This window comes from Rhipicephalus microplus, unplaced genomic scaffold (genome assembly GCF_043290135.1).
Source record: "Rhipicephalus microplus isolate Deutch F79 unplaced genomic scaffold, USDA_Rmic scaffold_45, whole genome shotgun sequence".
NCBI lineage: Eukaryota > Metazoa > Arthropoda > Arachnida > Ixodida > Ixodidae > Rhipicephalus > Rhipicephalus microplus.
The window spans coordinates 1,861,895-1,869,805 of NW_027464618.1; positions in this window are offsets into that span (position 1 = coordinate 1,861,895).

The window sequence follows — 7,911 nt, forward strand, 5'->3', positions numbered from 1 at the left end:
GCGTGGCAGCTCCCATAGACACCAGCGCCAGAGTTCCCTCTAGTGTATATTGGGAAACTCTATGGCGCAGGCCGTAAGTGAGAGCGCGCGTGCCACTCCTCTAGGCCGGCCGTGAGTAGAGTACCAAGTACTCCGAATCGGTGAACATTTTTAGGAGCAATGCTCCTTAAAGCGTGAGTCATGCGTCTCCTGTGTGTCACCTCTCGTTTCAGTCCTTGGAATGTCTGCTGGATAGCAGTACTTGTGATGAGTATGTGATGAAAAGATGCGAGATGGCGGTACTTGGCGGTACCGTCTGTGCGTCCATCCGTACGTCCGTCCATCCGTCCACTTAACACCACTCGCCATCGTTCACCTCGTGGATATGCTGCGATTTTTTTTTTCTAATCACGGCCCTCAATGCCTAGCCTCACGTGCCTTCTAATGGCCCTTTGGCGAAGACATTGTACAGGGAGTAAACCACTCGTCGTAAACATGTTCATGGCGTAATTTTTGTCAGCAGGGCATCATCAAGTGTGAGGCCCATGGGACAGCTTTATTTTCTTCTACACTAATGTACTTATAGTACTCTAAATCGTTGTCCACTTTTTCCCAACACACAAACCAATCGTTGTGTCACATCATATTTTTCTTACGTGTTCACACACTCTAGCTACGTTATAAAGGCAAACAAATGGTAACGAGGTTTATGATAACAACATTGGTTCAATAATTGGGGGTGTCATTGTACGTCAGGCTATCAGAGCGGGACTGAAAGAGAAAGAAACCATTGCACTCTTTCATACATTTGTTATCAGCAGAGTTACGTACGTGCTGCCGTACCAGACAATGACAAACCAGGAGACAAAAGAAATCAACACTATCATAAGCAAAGCCTTCAAAGCAGCATTGGGGATTCTGGAAAACGCCAAAATAGACAGGGTAGAAAAGGTGGGCATATACAATACCTTTGAGGTGTATGCGGATGCGGAACTCTTATCTCAAAAGGAAAGGCTGAATTCAAGCTCTCACGGGAGAAGAATTCTGGAAAAGAGGGGATTGACATTGCGCCACCTATTTTGTGATGAGGAAACGGTGGTAATAGATGCGGAAAAATGCTCACGTCTGACTGCAGCACCTATCCCCAGAAATACGCAATCGACGTATCACGCAGGAGGTAGGAAATAAAAGTAGACTATTCACGCGACTCCTTTAAACATAGCCCTGAAGCCGTCTTTACGGGTGTCAGTAAAGCAAATGGAGGGACACATGTAGTGGCAATCGAAGCACTACATCACACCACCACGGCGTCGGTAAAAACACGTTTCGCTCGAGTGGCAGAGACGGAGGCAATAGCCATCGCCACATCTAACGCATAACGCAGGGGAGAATCAATGATGGGGCTCTCTGATTCACAGGTGGCACGCCGAATGTTTATCCGAGGTGCGCTACCTAAACTATTGGGCAGAATTTTAAATAGGCCTATAACAGGTGATTGATTGATTGATTGATTTGTGGGGTTTACCGTCCCAAAACCACCATATGATTATGAGAGACGCTGTAGTGGAGGGCTCCGGAAATTTAAACCACCTGGGGTTCTTTAACGTGCACCCAAATCTGAGCACATGGGACTACTACATTTCCGCCTCAATCGGAAATGCAGCCGCCGCAGCCGGGATTCGGTTCCGCGACCTGCGGGTCAGCAGCCGAGTACCTTAGCCACTAGACCACCGCGGCGGGGCGTAGGCCTATAACAGGAGATTATCATATTATACAGATTATCATATTATACCAAATTTGGCATATGTGAAGCTAGCGAAGCGGCCGCGAACGCATCACGAACGTGAAATGTAGTCATGTTTCTACATGACACGCATCTCATGATTATCATGTTTGCACCAGTCACATTTCTTCGTCATCCATTCGAGTACCAAATTTGGTATATGTGAAGCTAGCGAAACGCCCGCGAGCGCCCCATGAGCGTAACGTGTAGTCATGATTCATGACTTACATGACTTGCATGTCATAATATCTACGTTATGGTCTGTCGCTTGCGTTAGCCATGCAGTCATGACATACCATACCAGTTTTTCAACATGTCAGTCAACGAAACCTCCGCGAGAGCAACAAAACCATACAATTTAAATCATGACTTTCATGACATATATGCCATGATTTTCATGTTATGACTGTCCCCTTACATTCGTCATACTGTCACATTATGCCATACCAAGTTTAGTACCATGAAATGTAAATCATGACATTCATGACATACATGTCATGAATTTCATTATATGACTAGTCAAATATCTTCTTCATACAGTTATGTTATGCCATACTAAGTTTGGTATCGATACCATTATTGAAAGGGCCAGGATAACTAGATAGATAGATAGATAGATAGATAGATAGATAGATAGATAGATAGATAGATAGATAGATAGATAGATAGATAGATAGATAGATAGATAGATAGATAGATAGATAGATAGATAGATAGATAGATAGATAGATAACCATTCTTCTTGCTATACGGCCGTGAACGCACTAGCACCGTTGATACGATTCTGCCATATCATCCAGACGTTGACGACTACCAGCCTGTGTCTGCGGTGGCTCACCACGCCGAAAAATGCCAACTGGCCCGTTCCTTCACCTACTACCAACAGTGTTGCCAAAAACAGCGTCACTACTCCGACATCCCTCCTGACCCTTTCGCCGTCGACTCTCTCGTGTGGCTTTGGGTCCCGCTGGTTCCTGCTCCCGGCCTTTCGTCTAAGCTTCTTCCGAAGTATCACGGACCCTACCGCGTGGTTGTACAGACCTCTCCTGTTAATTATGTGGTGGAACCCGTTACGCCATCTTCCGACCTTCATCGTCGGGGGCGAGAAACAGTCCACATTAACGGTCTAAAGCCGTATTATGATCTCTGACCTCTCTAGGTTGCCAGGACGGCTACCTCTTGATACCGGGGGTTATTGTGAGGAAGAAGACGGACACATGCGAAAGCACATTGGCATCGCCGGGCTCGCTCGGCTGTTCGTTCCCTGGCAACGCTTTGCCTGCTGCTGCTGCTCTCTTCCTGGTCGCTGTAAACCTCAATAAACCCCCGTAACACTACTATCAAAAGGGGGAGGTTCCTCCCCCCACTTTTCTCAGTTGGGAGGGAGGGGGGATAGTGCCTTCTTCGCCCCGCCAGCTAATACGCCTATGATTGGTACTCTACTATGGGAGAGCACAAAGCCCTCCCGTGGGCCTCAGGTGGGTGTATAGAAAAAGCTGTTAACTATACTATGAGAGAGCTGTTAACTATACTATAAACGACATTCTGTGGCCTCGAGCCAGTGGCGAAGTAGGTAGAGCTAGTTTAAGATATTTTTATTTCCAGATATATCTTGCATGGCTTATGTGCACACAGAAAGATAGACAATTATGATCATGCGTATGTACAGTGCAAGCTGTTATGTACATCGAAAATAACTTATTTGCGTATGCAGCGATGTACAGTGCTAAAATTGTACAACAAAGACGGGACATTCATACACTTCGAGATGATTAAGCTTATATAAGCAGTAAAGGCTATATGCATAAACAAGGGGGTCGTTCACAATGTAAGGTGGTCTTTTTGCATTCACCTGTGAGGACAGGCTGCTCTCGTGCTCAAGAACCATATTTCACAAAAAGGACATGTTGATAACAAAGAAAAGAAGCATTCACACTGTATTTTCACAATGGTACAAGCTCTAGCCCACTTCCTCAGTAGGGGAGGAAACGCAAGGACACTCTGTTGCTTTTTTACAATAATGAATCGCATAGACCAGCGTCGGATTAAAGCCTCCTCTCCCAGCATAACTAGTTCTTCATTGAGATGCATAAGCGTTACGTTTCTTAACCAAAGTAGCAGAGGAAAAATGGCTCTCTGAGGGCGTCCCTTCAGGTGAGTTAGTCCCCTCCGCTTCCATGAGACGAAGGCTCCGGTAGCCATTAAAATTTCGACAAAGTTATACCTGTGGCAAGACTTCCATTGCATACTTATTTGGAACATACTGGTGACCATGCGCCAAAAGGTGCGCGGTGACTGTACATTCATAAAAAAACATGCTTCAGTGTTTCGACAAGGCCACATTGCGGACGTATAGCGAAGGGCGCCACGCCCCACGCCGCAAGGCGGTCGGCCGTCGGCAAAGCCTTCCATTCCCCAAGCCAGTTAAGATCACGCACTTCGGAGGGGAGGGACATGTTTTTAAGAGCCCAGCGTCTTTTTTCGCGGTTTTTTGGGCATTGTTCCTAAGTTAGACTTTTAAATGCTATTTGTTCACACGTCGGCGGGAAACATTACCATCAGTTCTTGGACTGGAAAATCGTTTCGTCATTGTTGCAAGGAGTTATTCACATGCGTGTAACACGCCGGTGGCTGTTCACCGGCTGGTCCGGTTTCGTTTGTTAAACCGAAAAACCTTCTAGAGGTGCCTAGCAAGTACACTACGAGTTGCCTGCCTCGATACGATGAGCTTTCTAAGAGTGCCCAGGTGTTTTTGAGAGCCAACATGTTGCACATTACATCAAGGTTTGGTATGCTGATTTGATTGATTTGTGGGGTTTAACGTCCCAAAACCACCATATGATTATGAGAGACGCCGTAGTGGAAATTTCGAGGTTTCGCATGCTGAGCCCTCCCCATTTTACTGGTAGGTGGACCAAGGCTCTAGCAGCAGCTTCAGCATGGCCATTCTCTCCCCGCCAAAAAAAAAAAAAAAGGAGCCGCACGCAGTGGCCACTTTCCGCAAAAGCCGACGAGGCGGTCCAGCAATTCTGGCTACATAAAGCAGTGGCACTGTTATGATTGATTTGATATGATAGGCTATTTCAGTAAAAGATAAGTGAAAAGTTCTAGCGATTTCAATGCGTCTGTTCACTTTACGTTGGATCTCTTTCCGTGTGGTGCGGGCCACCTCACTGGTCGCAAGGAAAGTTACTCCTATAGGACTTTAACTCCTTGGACGGTTTGCACGCCATCAGGGAACTCTTCATTGTGCACTCCAAAGCCCAATGCCTTGCTTTTTCAGGGATTAAGACATGCCCCCAACAGGTGTGAAATACGCAGGAAATATTCGCAAGAAGGATCTATAACAATCTATGTTCCGAATAAACCAATAGATGTGAACGGTGTATGCCGCTATACTTTCAGTTCGCCCAAGCCTGTGAAAGAAAACCGCGTATCGATGTGCAATTTGAATTTTTTCAATAATGGTTCCACGAATAGTACAACGAGAATTGCGGAGAGGGGACAGCCTTGTCAAATGCCCCTGTTTACAGCAATAGGTTCAGATGTATAGCCATTCACTACTAATGACGTTTTCAAATCAGTGTATAGTATAGCGGATGACGTAGGTTAAACGGTCTGGGAAGCCGTAACACTCCAGCACGGCTAAGGGATAGTTCCATTCGACGCGTTCAAAAGCTTTTTCTTGGTCCAAAGAAACAAAAATACCAGATATCTGTGTTCTTGTAGCGTATACGTGAACAGATCACGAGTCAACGCAAGCGAGGAATAAATCTTACGGCCTGGAACACAGCATGTTTCTATGTCGCTTACTATTTCAGGTAGAACGGTAGTTATGCGGTGTGTAAGGGTGGCTGTCGATGTCTTCTAATCTGAGTTAAGTAGGGGAATGGACTTCCACGCCCTTGGATCGGACGGCTCCCCTCACTTTTAAGCAAGAGTATAACTCGGGTCTCTCTAAACGTATCTGCTCTGACCCCTTGAGCGAGAAGCCCATTTATCATTTTCTAAAGATGGACTTATATTGTATCAAGGAAGGTTTTGTAGAAACTTAGAGGCATCCCGTCAGGGCCAGCGGTGGCGGTAGCGTTCGTGTGGTGAAGCACAAAGCGCAATTCTTCGAACGTCATTGGGCCGCACAGGCCATCGCGAAGCTCCTCTGGTATGCGGGAAATTCCCGCGCAAAACTCGGTGGCTGCGGTGGCATAGTTCGCGTCGCTCGCGTTCTCGACCCTGAAAAGATTCGAACAATGTGTTTCTCAGACTCTCGTTATACCTTCTGCTCTTGTAGATTGTTCACCGTTCGGCAACTGAACAAAAGGAACATGCGTTTGTTCACCCAAGGAGCCGTTTCGAACGCTTCTATAAGAACAGCTGGATCTGAAACCGGTCGTCCATTAATGAAAGACTGCACAGCCGTGCGCGAACTAAGACGTAGCAAAAGTTCGTACCGCGCCTTTAACTGATCGAGATAGTCGTGCATTGCGAACTTCAGCGTCTCGCACCTTCGTACAATATACGCGCTTTTCGCAGCGTGCCGTTTCTCTCCGTCGTCAGGCGCTCTTTCCTTTCGCGCCCTGCTTTGACAAGTTTGGCAGGCCATCTGTTTTTTGAGGCATCCCAGTTACGAGGTTCAGGCAGGCTATCGCACACTTTCTCAAGTGTGCAGTAATGCTAAGCTTCCTGGGTCGTGTATGAGTGTCGTGCCCGCTTTCAAATGGTTTCTAAAGGTATACAGTGGATTGCTCAAAGAAAAGTTTCACAGACAATGGAAAGTCGTCTGTGATACGTGGTATGTCCGGTTGAAAATGCAGGACTTCGCAACTAAGGACATGTGTGGCTAGCACTTCGGGAAAAATAGCAGCGATCTAGCCGGGCCATGTTGGATCCCCGTTGCCAGGTTGCAACGAAGTCATTCCCTTGAGTGTCGACCCACGCGTCTCTGAGCGTGAAATTGTGGATTAGTTGTCGCAGTGCGCGAACTCCGCTATTAGGGGCGAAACTTCTTTAAGCGGCACCGTTCATCCCTCGTAGTCGTAGTCGTAGTCGTGTGTGTAAACAGTGCTAAATTTTGACCTGCAAGGTGGTGCCAGTGGGAGATTTCTCGTGTGATTTGTTAAACAATGAAAAGTTCGCGGCGTGCGCGTCAACTAAAAGCCGAATGCTCCTGTCTCTCATTCCACAATAGCAGCCATTGGCATGTACATTGAGCACTATATGACAAGAAAGGGTTGCTACGTTATACTCGCTGGGTGTAACCTCCTTAGTTTTAGAAAGGTGTAGCAAGCGTTGAGCCGCAGTGCCATGAATACAATGAACTAGGAGGAGGAGGAGGAGTAGGAGGAATATATGAGGAAGGACAGGGAGGTTAGCCAGTTCTCAGACCGGCTGGCTACCCTATACTGGGGAAGGGGGTAAGCTGGATATACCATGAACTCGAGGTGGTTAAAGGTAGGTAGATACGAAGCGCAAGCCGTAAGAAAGTAAAAGCCGAATTCTACTGTCTCTCATTTCCCATTAGCAGCCATTGGCATGTACATTGAACACTATCTGACAAGAAAGGGTTGCTACGTTATACTCGCTGGGTGTAACCTCCTTTGTTTTAGAAAGGTTTAGCAAGCATTCAGCCACAGTGCCATGAGTACAATGAAATAGTACATACCATGAACTCGAGGTGGTTAAAGGTGGGAAGTAGATACGAAGCGCAAGCCGCGAGAAAGTAAAAGCCAAATTCTCCTGTATCTCATTTCCCATTAGCAGCCATTGGCATGTAGATTGAGTACTATGTGACAAGAAAGGGTTGCTACGTTATACTCGCTGGGTGTAACCTCCTTAGTTTTAGAAAGGTTTAGCAAGCGTTGAGCTGCAGTGCCATGAATACAATGAACTAGTATATATCATGAACTCGAGGTGGTTAAAGGTAAGAAGTAGATACGAAGCGCAAGCCGTAAGAAAGTAAAAGCCGAATGCTACTGTCTCTCATTTCCCATTAGCACTCATTGGCATGCACATTGAGCACTATCTGACAAGAAAGGGTTGCTATACGTTATACTCGCTGGGTGTAACCTTCTTGGTTTTAGAAAGGTTAAGCGAGCGTTGGGCCACATTGCCATGAATATATATATATATATATATATATATATATATAT